The sequence below is a fragment of the Manis javanica genome, chromosome X, assembly GCF_040802235.1.
Source record: "Manis javanica isolate MJ-LG chromosome X, MJ_LKY, whole genome shotgun sequence".
NCBI lineage: Eukaryota > Metazoa > Chordata > Mammalia > Pholidota > Manidae > Manis > Manis javanica.
In genome coordinates this window covers 4,925,436-4,944,719 of record NC_133174.1, presented here as the reverse complement: position 1 = coordinate 4,944,719, position 19,284 = coordinate 4,925,436, and the positions used below count along the sequence as shown (strand labels likewise).

The window sequence follows — 19,284 nt, the reverse complement described above, 5'->3', positions numbered from 1 at the left end:
GTACCGAGCAGCAAAACAGGTAGCTTTGGGAGTAACTTAAGGAGCTAATGCTCCTTATATTTTGAAGTTATATTCTGAGGACAGATATTTAGCTAGACTTTTGAAAGCTTAAAAAGAATGTACACTTACAAATCAAGGCTTGTGTCAAATCAGAGCCCAATGGGGATGTCTGATTTTCAGCTCTTTTTCCCCCATTCTTCATAGGGTTGAATTTTAAAGGACACAAAATAGCAGAATGTGATTAGGAAAATATTAATAGCCTTGTAGATGGTAAGAATGATCCTTTACTCTAACCTGTATGCATGCTCTGGCCTTGTGATGTGCCAATAGAATGGGATAGCCAGGACCATGTGTCAGTTCCAGGCTTCCATGTCAAGAGGCTTTCTGTCCCTCTTCTCTCAGAGCTCTGCCCAGCCTGCTGGTGGATGACACACCATATGGCACAAAGACAAGCCATGTTAGGGACAGTCCATCTCCAACTCACCTGGACGCTAACTGCAGATTCATGACTGAGCGTAGCCAAGAGTAGGAGCTATATGTAGCCAAGCCCAGCTCACATTTTTGACCCCCACAGCATGAGCCTAATAAATGATGATGATTGTTTTCTGTCACTAGGTTTAAGGGATATTTGTTATGCACCAAAAGCTGACTGACACAAATATGAAAAAACCTACAATTTTCATCTGGTGAGCCCATGAGAGTAGTGACCTGAAAATTATTTCCTCACCACTCCACACAGTAGAAGTATTTTCAGGGATTTAAAACCTTAAAAAAATCTTTAATTCTTAAAAATGTTTGCCCTTGGCAATTTCAATAGCTCTTTGGTGTAGCAGTCAGAATTGCTAACCTTTGACACAATGAATGTCTGTGCACGTCTCCTTTGTAGTTAGTGATTGAACTGGAAATACTAAGAAGGGGGAGGGTACGTCTGGCAAGGACTCTGATTATCCAGAAATACGGCAAAAAGAAACAAAATGACACACCCCAAACAACTCTGCTATCTCCTGGGATTTGCATTCTGTAAGCCAGCACTCTGTCAGAAAGAGTGCATGTGGAAGTTCCAGTGGGGGATTTTTCTTAGGAATGTGAGCCTTTAATGAGTACCTCTCTGTACTATTTATCTGCTTATGAACATTACGTAAAATATGTTTAGCAATCCTAATGTGGACAGATATAATAGGAAGAGCCTTTCAAATAGGAAAGAGGAAACTCTTACGAAATTGCTTCAGTCATGAATTATGTTAAATTAATTCCAAGCTGTTTTCATAATATGTTTTCATCGAGTTTGGTCCCAGTTACTCTGAAAGTACTTAAGAACTGTTACCCGTGGAAGTGACAAGATTGACTAAAAGAAGCAGATATAATTGATTTTAGTGAAAGTCTGTTCCAGTGAACTGAATCTGAGGTGGTTGGCCTCTGTCCTCTTCGAAGACAAACATCTGGTCTTCAGTAACACAGCCAACTTTACGTTGGCCTCAAAGCACTGAAGTCCATTCTTGCGGGTGGCACATGTTAAACTTTCTTATTTTTCTGGACATGATTTAGAACAAAATCCATCCTTTAAAATAGGCATGCCTGCTCATGGGGTAAAATTCACAATGTGCAAATAGTGTAAAGCAAACCTGCTGTCCCTGCACGTCAGTCAGGAGCCAGGTCCCGTCCTCCAGGAAGACCACTGTCCCCAGGCTTGGGGTGGGGTGCATTCTTGCAGAGATTTGTCAGTGGGGGAGGGGACATGTATAAGCACGTCTGTGTGGTAGAGGATATGATGAGCTTCTCAGATTCCGTTATTGCTGCTTCTGAGTAGGGGGACAGGTGACATTCCAAGCCTCCCACGCAGCCGAATGAGCGTGCTGACAGTCTTGGCCCATAGATGGGGGGCCACTCCCAGCGCCTGCCCCGGAAATCCCACGGGGCCCTCCCCATGCCCTCTTCTTCCCCAGTAGATCGCAGGATGCTGATCTCAGTGCATGACACAGCCTGAGAACGAAGAGATCTGGGCCCCCGCCACGGGTGACTACGTGGACTCTGCCATGGCCCTAACTGGGCTGCTTTGCTCTCCCAGTTCACTTACCTAGTGGTTCTTACTTGGGGGTGAGGTAGCCCCCACCGCCCACAGGGCATATTTGATGGTGCTCGAGGCATGTTTGGTTGTCATAACTGAGGGTGGTCCTGGCACCTGGCTGGGGATATGCCCAACAGCCCCCCACCCAGCAGGCAATGCCTGGTCCCACACGTCGCTTGTGCAGCAGCCAAGGATCCGAGCTTACCCACAGTGGTACGTATGTTCCTTTACGTATGGTAGCCTTCTACACTTTCGAACGCATCTTGCTTTTTCCTAATGATACATTTTGTGGACAAAACATTCAATTCTATATTCCTTTGCATTCCTCCTCCCCCCAAGGTTCCCCCTGTCCTCCTGAAACCTGCTTACTCCCACAGTAACAAACATAAACAAAAAGAGTGGGTAAACAAAGAAGAGCAGCTGATGGGGCCTGGGAGGAGCATTTTAGGAAGCCATTAACAATAATGACAATCACTGTGTCTCAGGAGGCGCTGTGGCGTGCCATCTGCATTGCATCCAGCCTCTGGGCCTAGGTTTTATAGCTTCTAGGAACAAGGGGAGATCTGAACCCAGTCTGTCCTGATAACCTGTTGTAGAGACGGCAAATATATTTTAATAACTACATACAGTGGTTGTCACCACCCAGGCCAGGTGTCTCTCATTAGTCAATGAAATGTGTCTCTCAGTAATGTGATGTTTACTCACCCATAATTTGATCCAGCAAATCAATTTTGAAGAACAGAGATAGATTTGCATACTTGAAGGTAACTTTGGGAGATCCCTCTGGGAAATGGTTCAAACCGGGGGTAACTTTGTTTCTAGAAATTTCCCTGGACATGTTGAGTTAAACAGGGATATCAGGCTCACCCTCGCTCTGCCTTTGAACCTGCCCAGACATGACTGTGCTGAACTTCTAAAATGTATCTTGCTGAAGGTGACTCGCTTCAGCTGGCTGAATGGCAGCCACCCCCACGTCACAGTCTACTAGAGAACACTCCTCCTAAAAATCTTACCATTGGGGTTACTTCTTGCCGTTTGGTCTGTATATGCTATGCTGACCCCTACCTTATGTGGTCGGGTTCGGAGTTGCTATACTCTAATATATAATGTTCACTTAATTACATCATAGATTTGAGAATATCAGGTGATCTTGGAGCTCTCAGTTTGTAGGTGAAAAGCTATGCTCAGAGAGGCTACATGGCTCACTGTAGATAATTAGCACACAAGCATAGTTCTAGATCTAGAACTCAGGTCTTCAGATCTGCGCTTTGACCTGGTGTCTGCTCCATCTTCCTCCCCATCTTCAGGATGCCCACTTTCTTCGCTCATTCATCAAATATTCATGCAAGCATTTATTATGTGCCGGCCACTGTTCTCAAAGCCCGCCATGACATATATCAGAGAAGACAGTGATGACTGATATCCTAGCAGAGTTTGCATTGCAGCCAAAGATGGACAAAAGCAAAAAGTGTGAGAAATCAGGTGAGCATGTCACATGTGAGAAGGGCATGGATGACAAGGAGGAAAGAAAGCGTCTCAGGGCAAGAAGGTTCTAGGAGGTAGGAATGCAGAGATAGGAGGGTTTTAAATGTTATACTCAGGATTGGCCTCGTGGTGAAGATGATGATATCTAAACAAAGACTCAAAGGAGGTGGTGGGGTTTCCTGTCCAGACAGAGGGATGACCCCACGCAAAGACCCTGCGGCTGGTGTGATCACACGTCTCCGTGGGTTCAGGGAGGTCTCAGTTTACACCCGCTGTCCTGACAGAATTATTACCAGGGCAGCTTTTCCATCCACAAACAACCTCGTTTTGGTGGACGCATGATATGGTGACCCTAACACAGGGAGGGAGTTTGGCTGGCATGCTGGCCGGACTGCAAGTGTGAGTAAGGGATCGTGGAGGCCAGAGGACAGGAAGTCTGTATGAGCCTCATGGCTGCTGTAACAAATGACTTGGTGGCTTAAAACGACACAGGTTTATTGGCTTATAGTTTTCTAGGTCAGAAGTCCAAAGTGGGTCTTAGAGGGTTAAAATTAAGGTGTCAGCCGGCTGCATTCCTTCTGAAGATTGTAGGGGAGAATTCATCTATGAGCTTTTTCCAACTTTCAGAGGCTTTCCACATTCCTGTCGACTCCTTCTTCCATCTCTGTTGCCAGCAATGGTGGGTTGGAGGTTTTCACACTGCATAATTCTGGCTTCCTCTTCTGTCTCCCTCTTCTGCCATTAAGGATCCTTGTAATGGCATTGGACCCACTGAGATAATCCAGGGTAATCTCCCCATCTTAAAGTCAGCTGGCTAGCAACTTTAATTCCACCTACAACCTTGATTCTCCTTGGCCAGGTAACAGATACCCACAGGTTCCAGTGGGCACCTTTGGGGAACCATTATTCTCCTTTCTACAAGGTCTAAAAGGTAAGGGAGCTGGGCGGTGGGCACTGATGCAAGACCTCACAGGCAACTGTCAGGACTTTGGCTTTACTCTGAAAGAAACAGGACCCTTTTTGGGTGTGTGAGCAAGGGCCCCATCTGACTTCGTAGAAGGATCCCCAGGAGCTGTGCCCGGAACAGACTGTCAGAGCCAGGATGGAATCAGGAAGTCTAGTGAGGAGGCCCTTGACAAGGTCGTCCAGACCGAGAAAAGGGTGGCTCCCACAGGGCTTTCGCTTGAGGGTGATTCTGAACACAGCCCGAAGGGCAAGCCCAAAGGATCAGAAGCAGATGTTTCAGAAAGAGGGCGGTTGGGGAGGACCCCAAATGCTTCCCCTGGCAGCTGGAAGGATGGATTTATCAATAGCTAAGACTGTAAACAGTATAAATATGATGTTAAACTTCTGTGCATTGATTCATTATTTATGTTCTGTTTCTGTTTTGCAATGCAGTGTGTAGGTTGAGAGGGCTTCAAAAAAAAGAACTGTTGATTAAGCTATCTTTGTCCAACTTGTAGTCTAGGAGCATGCTTATTTTGATAGTGAAGAAAAATTGGTTTATATGGAACCTGTTGTATCCCCTGTGGAATTAAACTCTAAATTCTCACCTGAGCTCACAGAACCCTGCGCAGTCTTCTGCTTTCCAAACCAGGCCCACCCTTGGTCACTTTCCTGGACACTCGAGCTTCCAAATGACTTGGTATGTCCCAGAACATAGAAACTGTTTCTCTACTCAGAATACCCTCCTAATAAGGGTGGGTGCAGAAGCTGTCAACACTAGACTCTCCCAGGGAAGGTGTGACAGCTTCTGAACCGACTAAAATCTAGCGTACCCACAGCCCTGGGAGTGAGTCCCGGGAATCTGCACAAAACAGGATTCTACTGCTCTGGTGGTGCGTGCGGATGACCTCAGACCAGCAGTGTCCGTATTGCTTTGAGCTTGTTAGGAACAGAAATTTAGGCCCCACTCAGGGCTGGTGAATCTGCATTGCTGGGAATGTGGCCCTGGAAACTATACTAACAAGCTCCCCACGGTCAAGTTTGAGAGCCACTGGCTGAGCAGCAAAGATTCCGTACTTGCAAGGCCCATCTGATGGGAGTTTGAAGCCAGGTTCTTAACACGTATTCATGGGTTGCCATGGGCATGTCTCTTTACCATGAACTAGCTGGGGGACATCTGGAAGTCACTGTAAAGTGTGAAGACTATGAATTGCACTTGTGGTGCAAGGCTGTTGAGAGAACTAATGAAATTTATATCTAGTTCTGCACCTGGAGCTTCATGTGGCACGTGGTGCATGTCAAGTAGTCAGCACACACCAGCATTCATTCATTCCATCACTCTCCCCAACCTTCCTGCGTGCCTACTGTGTACCAGGCTGTGCCACAGGAGTAAGGGAGAGTGAGCAGGGTAGGTCTCCATCGAGAAGCCCCCTCTGGAAGCCCTGCTGTCAGCCACCCTCTAACCTGACACTGCTCTCACCTCCCACTCCAGGAGGGGCCCCTTCACCTGTGTCTCAGTTGTGACTTCCATCTGAGCTGGCGGCTCAAGATCTCGGGCAGAGTACTGTGTGGCTATGGGACGACTGTGCTCCGCATGGCATGACATTTTAAAGGCATCCCGGTCTCCTGGGCTTGTGTGCCCAGGCCTCCAGGGACTCTTAAGCTGTGACCAACCCCCAGAAACAAAGGGATTTTTAAGCCCCCGTGGCCTTCTTGCCCACCACACCAGTATTCATGAGCCCAGGGAAGGCCTGCAACCTTTGCCCAGCATGCTCTTCTTCAGCGGGAACGCCCTGCGGTCTCCCTGGCCACTTGCCCACTGGGTCGTTGCACACAGCCACCCTTTTTATATTGTGTCTTCCTTCTCTCGGCTCCCTCAGCACCTAGCATAGCTCTTTGCCACACAAGTGGTTATTCAGTTAAATAAGGCCTGAAAATCTAGATGAACAATACCATTCATTCTAAGGGGCTTTACTGGGAACAGAGGTAAGCCACAGGCATCCTGGTTTGTCCATGAGGGTTTTCTCATTTCTTGCACATGCAGCTTGTTGCTTTTGGACATCAAAGTCACGATCGTTACTGGCATCACTTGATTTGACTGTCAGTTTTCATGAACTAGATCTGCTGGCCTGGGTTCCTGGAGTCCAAGGAGCTGAGGACTGTGTGATAAGCACAATTCCTCAGACCCCATAACTGCCTGCACACGGGGCAGCCCCACAAGAGGCAGCAGGCTGGAACTGCAGACACAGTATTCACCTAGGGTGTCATAGAGGGGGCTATTTGTATCTTTCCTGATGGATACCTATGGGTCTCATAACCACTGTTCGTCTCTGATGGGTTAATGAGTGTGGCTTGGGTCCTTTTCCACTGGTCTTGCAATTTCTCTGCATTCTTGGAAGTCAGCTATTTTTGGCAGCTGCCCTTGGCTGACACTTCCCTGCACCTTCAGATCCTTATGAAAAGTGACTTTATGCAAAGAGACAGTCACTAATGCCGGCTCCTGGGTTTGCTGGAGAGCCTCGGGCTGTGCAGGCCCAGCAAAGCCCCATCCACCCGACCTTGCCCTGGTTTACTCTATGTCCCTTTCGTCTCTGGACAATCTACAAGGAGTCCTTCACTTTGAACAGTGCATCCTGAAGTCAAAGATTTCTTAATGAAACAACAGGGGGAATGTTGCCATTTGCTCATTCACCCCATTACCCTGTCCTTCGGAGTCCCTTGACATTTTCTCTTTGCTGACTCAATATAAGGAGTGAGAAGGCAGGGGAATGGGACAGAGGAAAGCAAAAAGCGACCCTGAGACTCAGGGGATGAGCCAGGTTTTGGCGTGCCCCCATTAGACCTGCAAGAAGTCTTTGGCTGGAAGGTGGGAGAGAGGCGGTTGGGGCATCTCCATTAAGTGTGTAGGTTACCAAGCGGCTCTGAGGACGCTGAACGCTTGTGGCCAGTGCCCAGTGAAATTCCGGACCCTTTATGCATGCAGTGGGTCTTGCTTCCTGTGTGTTTCTCTGAAACATCTGCCAAGTTAACAGCCGTCATCATCATATCGCAGGGTTTATGAACGCTTTTAAGCAGTCATCTGTACACTCTTTTTATTTTCTTCCTAGTTTGCCCTAAATAATCTCTTTTGCCCTTAGGACCCCTTGTGTTCTTGTGTTTTAAAATGTACTCATAGTTTAAATAATGGAACCGACAAATCACCTGTGGCAGAATTAACATTTCAGGGAAGGCAGGCAACGTTTTGCCAAAAAAACAAAAAACATGCTGATAAAATAGGGACCAGCTCCGTTCCTAGACTCTCCTGGAGCTAACAAGTCATTCTGTGTGCATGGCTCGATACATAGAAGTGACAAGAAGATGGCATTTGAGGAACTCAGAAATGGAAGCAAGTGTGTCCAGTGTCCAGTGAAAACTGACTATGCCCGCCCTACCTCAAAGATGTTTGCAGCTACAGGGAAAGGATTATGTTTAAGAACAAATCTACCCAATTAGCAGATTCCTGTCTCAGGAATATCACAAAAAACATTTTATATGTGGAAGATTTTCTAACGTTAAAATAAAAGTTACCTTCTAAGAAAAGACAGAAAAGTGTTTCCTGAGCATAAGGTTTTTGCTCTGACCCTGCAAGTCGGGATAGTGCCAAGAGACATAAACACACAGAACAAAAGGGCGTTTGTATTTTTCAGTACCTGGCTTCTGTGTGTGCAGAAGAGCTAGGCAGGTGATTACCTCTGAAATGTGCAGTGTGGCCCAAGAGGAAGCTGGGGGCCAGGAGACGGGCACCCAGGGCCTCAGAATTTTGCTCATGGTATTTCACCCAAGGGCTGGGTAGGAAGTCGGGCAGCCAGAACAAGAAGGGGTTCACAGGGCCTCTAGGAGGAGCAGACGTGGATCTCAGCTGCCCGGGGACAGTCAGGGAATGTTAGACTGGGCAGTGGTTCCTGAAGTGCCGCTGCATCCCAGTGACCTGTGGTTGCAGAGCCAGATTCCCAAATGTCACCCCTGGAGCTCCAGCCCTGGGCCGGGCAGATTCCAGTACAGGAGGTCCAAGCTTCCTAGGCCAAGCAATGCTGCACAAGCAGTGACCAATCTGGTGACAGTCCCTTCTCATCACGCTTCGCCGTTTGCAATCCATACTGCCTAGGCTCTTTTAAACCCACCAGCACGTGATTTCATTACGTTTCGAGTAAGGACCAACCTGATTTGGGGGAATGTGCATTATTTGGCCATGACATAAATTATAACTCCTTGGTTCTTTTTTGGTTGTTTTACAAATCAGTCAAGAACTGCAAGGCAGGGACAATAAAGAAAGGAAACGGATTGAAAAAAAGTGTACATTGCATGTTTTCACATTCTTATAGATATTAACAGTGTAAAAAAAAAGGCAGGTTTTGGCATCTGACAAAAGCAAATGGCTTAAAATGCTAATTCTGTTCCTAAAAGAGTGAATTATTTGAGGGAACCGGTTATTGAGTCATTATTTGAGGGAGTCATCCTTGTGAGTTGGAAAATTATTTATCATTTACTTATATAAAATATTAGCTGGTGCTTTATGAGTAAGCAGGGTCAGCCTCCTGGCTTTATGAGTAAGCAGGGGCAGCCTCCTGGCCAGCTCAGTCACACGTGTCCCCATGCTCAGATTTGGCCCTATACTTGAGGTTTAATGTTCTGCAACCACCCTGTCGAAATCCTTGGCATGTTGGAGATTCTGTTTTGAAAATGCAGCCCAATGGGACCATGGAGCATGAACCTGGGGGCTTGGAGTTCCACTTCCAGCAGCTTCTCTGCCTCCCCAGAATGAGCTGTCTGCAGCCCGCTTCCCTGCCCCCATCCAGGACTGCTGCCACCCTCTGCCCTGGGGAGATCAAGGGGGTGGGGTCATCAGGCGTGTGCCCACTTGCTGAATCATGGGGTCTCCGGCACGTTTGAGAGACCTCACTGGCCCTGTAAGTATCATAGTGCTCAAATAAGTACAACCTTTAAAGGAAAAAAGCACCACGACAGGTCAAGAGAGACTGAGGGAGAAAGGAAGTATCTTTTCTTTCCTGCTTTTGAGCAAAAGCCCCCTGTGGTTACATTTTGCAACATGCCCCACAACTTACATACAGGGTCCCCACTTAAGTCCGATTCAGACACATCTTTCCACTGCAGTATACTGTGCACGGCCCAGAGAGAGGGAAAGAGAATGACTCATTTCCTCACAAACAATCCAGGGCAAAGAGTCCCAATGGCCAATTTCTCCTCTGAAATCCCTAACACAGTTCTATAAATGTTGCAAAAACAAAAAAAAAATCCACTGCTGCTCGGTTTAATTTTGAAAACTGCGAATCATGCTCTGTTCTCGCTTGTACAGCCCGATGCAGCGGCGAGCAGTCGGATGGAATCATGCCTGATGGCTTCACGGCGTGCAGAAGTGACAAACTGTCCCGAGCCGGCCTCGTCTCATTCCCTCCCGCCTCGTGGGCCGCTCTCCTGCTGTTTGCAGGCACAGTTCTGAGGGAAGGGATCCCACGATCCCCAACGGCCAGAACCTGCATGTGCTGGGCAGGAAGGCAGGAAGGAACTCAGGAGGGGCCCCGCGGTGCGGTCAGCGCAGGAGCCGCATGGCCCTCCTGGAAGGGAAGCCTTGAGCCACAGCGGTAACTAGAGGGGCACAGGCCGGCCACGTGGTCTCCGCCGGTGGCCCTAAACTCATTGCCGTGCTTGCCTCCCACGGAACCGTATGCCTTGTTTCAGGTCGGCATCCTTCTGGGGGGGCTGCCACGACTTTCCTCTAAAGGTACCCGGGAGGATAATGTGGCCCTGTCTCCCACCTCAACTACACCAAGTACAATCAGCCAGCAGTGACATTGGAAAACATGTTGAAAAAGCGTATTTTTAATGTAATTTAAAAAACAGCCAAGCAGAAATACACTCCTGTATTCCCGTAAGTCAGGGGTTCTGGACTAGGGGTGAGGTTTTTCACCCCAGGGACACTCAGCAGTGTCTGGACACATTACTGCTTCTCACAACTGGGTTCAGGAGTGCTCTGGCCTCTGGGGGGTGCAGCCCAGGGCTGCTGCTCAGCACCGCATGGTGCTCAGGGCGCCCCACCACAGAGCATGGTCTAAGCCCAGATGCCAAGAGTGCCAGAAGTGACAGCAATGGAAAGATACTTTTAAAAATCATTCCTCAGTTCCATCCCTCCAGCAATCATCAAGCATTATTACTTCCCTCGGAGAAGCTTCCGTGGATCAGAGTTCAGAATATTAACTTACAGAGAATGTCTCCCAAAGGCAATTACAGGTTTGTTTCTATTATAAATAAAGAGGACGGCGGGGGGGAGGGCGGGGGGGTCGAGTGTTTACACTGGGAGCCGAGCAGGAGCTTTGGGAAGGCCTGAAGTGCTCAAATAGGGCCCCCCACCTTGGCTGCACATGAGAACCCCAGGGGAGCTTCCAAACATTCTGATGCTCAGGCCGCCATCCCAGACCAGAGAAGTGGGAATCTCAGGGGGTGGGACTCAGGCAGCTGGAACCTGTGAAGCTCCCAGAGTGTTTGCAAGATGCACCAAGCTGGAGCCTCAAGGGCCCTGTGATTTAGGCGTGGCATAAGGGGGTCACAGATGGAAAGCTCCATCCGAGACGGTTTCTGGATTCTCAAGTGAGAAAGCCCGAGTTAGTGCAGGACCCACGAGGAGGAATTTTCCCAGAGGCCCTGGGGACGCTTGTGGGAACCAAGAGGCAGAAGAGAGCCTGGCCATTCATCCCCAGACTGGGGCCAGAGGACAGCAGCCAAAGGTGAGGCTGTGCTGTGGGCAAGGAGTTGGCCTTGGTTTCTGAAAATGTGCACCCAGAGCCAAAGGAAGCAACCTCAGGCCCCAGTCAGGAAGGCCTGCCTTGCCCTGGGACAACCATGAGCTGAGGAAGACGGCGTAAATTAGGGAGTGGCAGAAACAGGGTCACTTTTATCCATTACTGAGAGCTCTCCTTAGGAGCCTTGTTTCAGAGTCGACCACAAGATCCACTCAGCGGAGGGACCCTGGCAACTTTGGAGTCGAGCAGAGTTCCTCCACCCTGGCACGGCGGGCATGGGGCCGCGCAGTTCTCTGCAACGAGCATGCCATGCACACAGGTGGAGGCCAGCCCCAGCCTCCACCCACTGGATACCAGCCACAACCCAAACCATTTGCGACAGGCAAGATGCCTGCGATCACTGCCTCATATCCCTGCTGACCCGTATTCTTCATGCTGGGGAGGGTGGGATGGTGACTCAAATAACTAGTTGGCTGTGCATTCAGCAGAGGACATAGTGACCGGCAATGAAAAAATGCCAGTGGATAAACAAGAAAATCACAGTTCGTCACACGGCGGCAAGGACGACTTTAGGAGCATTTGGTTTCGGCCACACATGGAAACGGCTCTGGGTCTTGGTTTTCAGTGGGACGTGTGCCTCTCTCTGCCTGCTTGTGGTGGCTTATCTGGAGAGGAGACACAAAAGGGCCCAGGTTGGTCACGTGAGGGCAGCGGGAGGAAAGCCTGCATTTGGCCTGCGGAATCGTGGGGGACCCGCGTAAACCGCCAGGGAGGTGGATTCATGGATTATTTGACAGGGCATGTGGTAAATTCCATGAAGCACTCCATCCCAAGGATCGGCCTGGGCGGAATGCGGGAAGACAGAAAAGACTAGCAGGAAAGGGCCAGAGTGCATAATGCGAGTAATGTCACAAAGGCTTCGACCAGGGGCAGGTCACAGAGAAAAGTATCCAAGGAAAGGCCAGTGTCCGGCACAGATTCTCTCCAGCATGTGCTAGCTTTAGGGTGGCCCATTTTGAAGGTATCCTGTCTTTAATAGGTGTGTGTCAGGGGCCCCTTTTCACTTGGGAAAATGCCTGCCCAAATTGTGTGGTATCATTGCATTTTAAAAACCAGTTTTGAGATACAATGTACATGTCATAAAATCCCCCACTGTGACCGTACAATTCCGTGGTGGTGTTTCTTAGGATACTTACAGCAGTGAATCTTAATGAGGGATCGATGTTTAGAACATTTCCATCACCCCCAAAAGGAACCTGGTTACTCATTAACTGTCCCTGTCCATTTCTTCTCTGGTGGGCCAGCAACAGCCACTAAGCTAGTTCCCCTTCTGTATGGTTCATCTTTTCTATCCATTTCATATAAGAGGAGTCATATATGTTGCCTTTGCATCTCAGCATAATGTTTCTGAGGTTCAAGCACATTGTTAACACATACTAGGAATTCATTCTTTCTGTGGCTGAATATTATTCCGTGCTATGGACAGACCACATTTTGTGTGTCCGTGTATCTGCTGATGGACATCTGAGTTGTTTCTACTTTTTGGCTTTTATGAATAATGCCACTGTAAACATCTAGGATACCACGTATATGTTTTATTTTCTCTTAAGTAGATGTATAATTGATCACATGGTAATACTGGTTACTGATTCAAAGAGCAAACACCCACTATGTGAGTGTTCCAAAAAGGTACAAGAACAGCTCTGGACTCAGCCCTCACTGTAGACCTAGGAGCTGAGGGGTGTTGATTTCCATGTATTGGTCTCACATTTTTTCTTTGAATATTCAATGTGGAAATGTGGGAAGAAGTAACTCAAGGGGAAACCTTTTGCTCTCACAGTTCACGTGATGGGCACAAATGAGGGAATTATTCAAGACAACCCCTGGGACGCCCATGCCTGTGAAGTTTGTCATTCATAGGAGGCCACTCTTGTCTTCATGGGGCTGCCTCCATCATGTCCCACCACATGGAGACCTGTGCCTTTAAGCAAAGTCACTCAATTTAGATGTAATCAGGGAGGGCCACCATCCCACTAAAATGGGGTTATGTATATAAACACACAAACCAGGCATTATGCAGAGAATGTCACAGAGGGAAAAATTTTCCAGTCCTCGCCATCAACACGGAGGCTTTGCCGGATATCCCAGGGAATGTGGCAGGCGATGCTTTGGGGGAGGGTTTCCCACATGGGCTCCTTCCACGATTGTGATCCACATATTTGCCAGCCTGTCCAAGCCCTGGGAGCAGCCTCCCATCTCCCCGTTAGGCCACCCTCTTCTCCCATCTGAGGTCTCAGAAGACAAGCAGAAGCTTTTGGCTTGGATACTTGGCTAATGTTTTCCACCTTCAGCACAGGAGAGCTTCACATAGGAATCCAAACCACCTCACAGCAAGCACAGGCGGACACACTTATCCATGGTAGTGCATACTACTACATGCGAGGATAATTTGGGAGATTTCTTCAGGGCTAAACAAGACGACTGTTGTACAGTAGGGGAATGGTTAATAAATTCTGACATATAAAATTCCCGACACTGAAATTTAAAGCGATCATGCTGTTGAAGAACACGTAGTGACCAAGAAAATATTTTTCAGGCTAGGTAGCAAAAATCAGAATGTCAAGCTGTTTCTAATTATGATTCACCTGCCCTTTACCCTCAACTCCCATTTTTGGATGGGAGATTTTTCTGCACAGAGGGAAATGACTGGTCTGTCATGCACGCAAAAGTTTAACACTGGAGTTGTTATTTTCTTATTACGAAGAGTAAACACCCTTGGCCATCTCAGCTGCGGAGGCGCAGTAAAGGGCCAAAGGTTTCCCCGGGTGGCTTAAGAATGGAGCCGGTCACTGCAGGACGACGCAGCCGCAGAGGCCTGCGGGCGGCCCTGGGCGCACGGGGGATCCGCCGGCGGCACTTCCCGGGCCCCGGCGGCCGCCTTCCGGGGCTGGGTCGTCTCGCTGGGGGTCAGTCGTGGGGCTGGGCGGGGGAGCCAGCTCGCCGGCTGCAGCGCGGACCTCCCGGGGACGCTCAGCAGCAGCACGGAGGACGCCACGCAGGCCCAACTGGACGCCGAGACCCCCGCCCGGCTCCCCCGGGAGCCCCGGCCCTGGCCCCGCACCCACCCGCCCGCCGCCGCCGCCTCGAGGCACCGTCCCTGCGCGCCCCTCTCCGGGCTCAGCTCCTCCGCCTGCAGCCCCGAGGGCCCGCAGCCCCGGAGGCCAGGGTGAGCCCGCGGCGTTCGGGGCCCCGGCGCGCCGAGGGCGGGGCGGGGACAGGCGGAGGGCGGGGCGGGCCTGCGAGTGCTCGGCTCTTCGAAGGTCGTCGGTACTTCCTTCCCGGCGGCGCGGGGCGCCGGCGGTGACCTCTTAACAAAGAACAGGTTTGGCCGCCGCCCCTCCCTTGCCCGGGGGGCCGGAGGCACGTGACCTTACGGGCCTCGCCCCCGTCCACACCCCCGCCGGGAGGGGCTGGTGGGGGAGGGAGGGGTGGGAACGAGGGTAGGAGGGGAGGGAAGGGGAGGAGGGGGAGGGGAGGGAGAGCAGGGTAAGTGAGGTGGAGCAGGGAAAGGGACGCGGGTTCAGGACGGGGTGGGGGTGGGGGCGGTGCTTGGGGCTCTGCCCAAACCCAATCCTGGAGACTCATTAAAGATGCAATTGCCAAGTTTTTTTTTTTTTTAACCAGACTGTATAAATTTACAGTTTCCTTTTCAGCAGAAGCAGACAATGTTAAAAAAACATTAGATTTTCTGTTTCGTAATGCAGATTAAACATAGGCAATCTCTTGGCTTAATGAAGGGCTTAAGAAAATAACGAGATTTTAAAACATGGATGCTTGACTAAGGCTGGTCTTAGCCTTGCGCTTATGCGGTCTTTTTTTTGTCTTTAACTTAAAAAGAAAATTGCTTAATAATAAAACGGCCCATGCCTTCCTCGAACATAACAGGAAGTTCTGCTTAAAAAAGACATTAAAAAAAAAACACTTGTCCACGGCCCGGGAGGGGCTGCATTTGAGGTGGAGGCTGGGCGTCCCGGGACCCTGCAGCTGAGCCGCCTGCTGGGTCATCACTAGGGACTCCCCAGGCTTGCTCACCCTCTACCCCGGAGGAGCTGGACTCCAGCAGCTGAGATCTACCCTCTCTGGCTAGAAGCGCCTTTCCTACATAGCTGCCTGTCGACGAGGTTCCCTCTGTTAGAGGGAAAAGCCCCCCACTGACCCAAATCCAACGGAAAACCCACCCCAAACTGCATCAGCTGTTCTTGCTCTTATTAGATGAGCTTCGTGGGCTACTTTCTGCTTCTCTGTCCTTGGGAGATATTTAAGGCCCCTAAATGCCATTCTGTGCACACATAACTCCAAAATGGTCTGGCACAGGGGAAAACTTGGCAAATGCATAGTTCACAATCTTACCATCACATGAGGCCAGATTCCGTAAAAGCTCCAGAGCTCCTCCAAGCCAGAGTACCGTACCACCATCTTAAAAGGGTCTTGGGCTGGGGGCGTGGGGACTCATCTGTGGGAGGAGAAGCCAGGATTTTGGGGCCACTCTGTAAGTTTTCTTGACACGGTGGTCATGCAAGTGTGCAGATTTAATAAGATGTATCATTGCAGTCTGAAAAGCAAGAGGTCCCACTTGTTTTAACTGCCTGGGCTTCCGAAACTGGGAAGAAAAATAATTCATCTTGAAACTGAGCATTTCTGTAGGGTCTCTAAGTTGAGAGCTGAGTGGTGGACTGGCTGTGCGTGAGTCGGCTAGGGCTCCTGTATTGCGGTAACAGAGTGGATGGTTTAGACAGCAGGAATTTATTTCCTCCCCATTCTGGAGGCTGGAAGTCCAAATCCAGGTGTGGGCAGGGCGGCTTCCTCCTCAGGCCTTGCTCCGTGGCTGTGTAGACGGCTGTCTTTGCCCGGTGTCCTCACATGGTTGACCCTCTATGTGTCTGTGTCCTCATTTCACAAGGACACCCATCCTGTTCAACTAGGCCCACCTTCCTGATCTTACTTTAATCTTCTCTTTGAAGACCCAGTTTCAAAATACAGTCATATTCTGAGCTCCTAGGAGTTAGGATTTCAACATGTGAATTTGGGGGTAATATAAATCAATCTCTAACAGGGCTGAAAGAATACTTAAGAGACTTAAGTATTAAGACAGTGGAGAAGGACCTTGTGTCCCTCCTGCCCCTTGCCCAGCAGAGCCTGCGGCCTGTGAGCACGTGGGCTGTGCAGCCTGGAGGGACCTGTGGGGACCGGGCCCTCCTGGTGGACTGCGGCCTAGGCCGCTGTTAACTGCTAGGCCTGGCCTTATCACAGCTGTATTGTCAATTCTCTATTCTGGGAGATGAGAGCTCTAAAAAGAGATGACTTCTATTTTCCATCTTCACACAGCCTGAGGGTCATCAGAATATGCTGTAGGGAAGAATTTTTCCCAAGCAATCTCTTTTTGTCAGGAGTTGGTCTTATTAATGTTTGTGTTCCCAGCGCTTTCCGTAGTGGTTGGCATCCAGGAGGGAGCCCAGGGTGCATTTGTGGAATAATCATGTGGGTTTTCAAGATGTTAATTTAATCTTCACTGATCATATGTGACAGAAACCACAAATCCTTTTGTTGTGAAATGATTACTGGTCATTATTAAAAAGAGAGAGTTTTCTCCTCAGTTGCTTTCACTAGGGAGAAATACCCGGCTGTGGATGTTTTGATATGTGGATTTCCTCCATTCTCAGAAAGTTGATGTCCAGAGGCTAAAGTCTGTCTGAGCTCTGATTTCAGTGGCCTTTATTAATGTCTGATCCCAGTGAAGGGGGCTGGAAAGATTTGGTGATCTCAGGATGCTTTTAAATTTGCGCACATCAGCCTTGAAGTCTAGCCTGAAGTGTTAGCAGAAGCAGAAAGATTCAAGGAGCCTCAGGCATAATTAGGGAGACCTTTTCATTGTTATTCCCTTACAACAGTCCTGGTTGAAATGGTCCTGGGGCCCTGGGTTACTAGTAGGCAGTACTTTCCCTCTGGGGCAAATCCATTTTGTCCTGGACACTTCTGGGGCAGTCACGATCATCCCCTTTATTCACTTAAGGGAGCTCACTGAGTTCCATTTGCCCCCTGGGTCTCTGGGACAGAAGTGGCTGGTCACTGGGCAAAGGCTGAGGGATTTGGGTCAATCTGGCACCCTTCATCATCTTGCCACACAGAATGTCACATTCTATTCTACTGAATCGTGCTAGCAGGGATCTAGTATCAGCAAGTTGCTAGAAATACATATCTGGGCTGGTGCCAAGCTTTGGCCCAAACCTCTGGTAGGTAATTATCAAAAGGCCAAAGGTTGGGAAAAATGGAATCATTCACTCATTCTTTTAGTCCTTTTGCTTCCTTCTACATTTGGGTCTTTTTTGTGTGTGTATGTTGTTTGTTTGTCTTTGCTGTTTATTTGGGAGAGGGCTGGAAAGGAAGGGAAGTGTCTGAAATACAGGAGTGGGAAATGAAAGGGAATACTGCTTGTGATAGCACCAAAGAAAGGTGGACATGTTTGTGGTGGACATTGGTGGGTTCTGTCTGTTCCCTTGCCTACCCTCTATGTGTTGGTTAAAATGAGTCGTTTTCTTTACGGAACTCCTGGCTATTCTCAGGCCCTATGATATGGAGTTCTAGGGGTGGAATGGTGAAGTGCACCTGGTTGAACAGCAATTTCCTTCTCTTGACTACAGTGACTGGTGAGGGAAAACTCTGTGACACATGATAATCCAGAGACAGCCAGAATTACTGACAAAAGAGTCTTGTTAGCTTATTTATTTGTTTGCTAGGGTTGCTAAGCTAGTAGCATGTGAACCTAGTGATGTTAACAGTCTATCTTCTTTATTGATCCTTGAGACAGCACTGAGCCAGTGAGAAACATGGAGCTGAGGAGTAAAGACAGACAGATCCCATTAGGTAGCATTTGAGTACCTGGATCTAGCCAAGCCTGAAGGCCACACATGAACTGTTACATTATATGAACGAATGTGTTCCTTTTTTTTTTTTTTTCCATAGCCCAGTTTGACTTTGGTTGCTTATTGTTACGGCTGAAAAACTTTTCCTGGATTTTTAGAATCCTAACCTCTATTTTGTAGAGGAGTAAAGGATAATGGAATGCTATTAGAGCCACAGAGAATTTCCCTCCTTTCCTTTCACCTCTTATGATGACAGACGACCTATGGATGTAAAAGTGCACTCGAGATATTTATATATTTTAATGAATAATAAAGAAAGAGAATGTTGCCAGCTGCCCAGGAGCTTCCCATGATCACACCCATATTTCCCTACTGGAAGTGACCACTATTTTGATTTCTGGGATAATCATCTCCTTGCTTTTCTCTGTAGTTGTATTCCATGTGCACCCTTCAACAGAATGAATTGTGCTCATGGAATCACACTGCATGTATGTTGTGTGTGGGGGAGTCTTGCATCTTCTACTCAGTGCTGTGCATGTGATGTTCCTCCGAGCTGTAGCTATTCCTTAGTCATTCTCAAGGTTGTCCCAGCACTGACATGTGACTGTACCACAATGTATTTATCCAGTAGGGAATATTTTTTATACCCAATGTTTACAGTACAGACCTTATTGACGTCGATCAGTCCAACAGAGCTCCTATTGGAAACAAGCTGAAATGTTATGTACGGCTCTTTGCAGAAGCCCAATCTTGAATCAGCCCAGCCATCTGTCGTCCTTGGTCCACATCCAAGCTGCTGATGGCTGCTAGAGAGAAATTGCACAACCGAGTGAATTCAGATTACTGCAGATCGTGATCTTCAACCCTAGCTGGGCCCTCATGAGAGCAAGCAGTTCTGTGAGTCCCTCTTGGGCCTTTGCGCCCATCCTCCAGTCCCCGCTGCAGCAGACCACATGGCCTTCTCCCTCTCTGCGTGCACTTGGCAGATGACCTTGTCTGATGGAGGTCATCCATCACCCATCTTCCCTGCATCTATGGGGACCAGCTGCCCTTTCCTGGTAACACTTACCCCAGT

At 48.8% G+C, this 19,284-nt stretch overlaps 1 long non-coding RNA gene across 1 annotated transcript in view; it reads left to right on the top strand.

Annotated features, from left to right (window-relative positions):
* Positions 1-12,883: 12,883 nt before the first annotated feature.
* LOC118971532 (uncharacterized) overlaps positions 12,884-19,284 on the top strand; it is a 235,389-nt gene continuing 228,988 nt past the window's right edge. Inside the window, exon 1 of the long non-coding RNA XR_012127588.1 lies at positions 12,884-14,515. This is a non-coding gene — a long non-coding RNA (uncharacterized lncRNA). The remainder of the gene's footprint in view (positions 14,516-19,284) is intronic.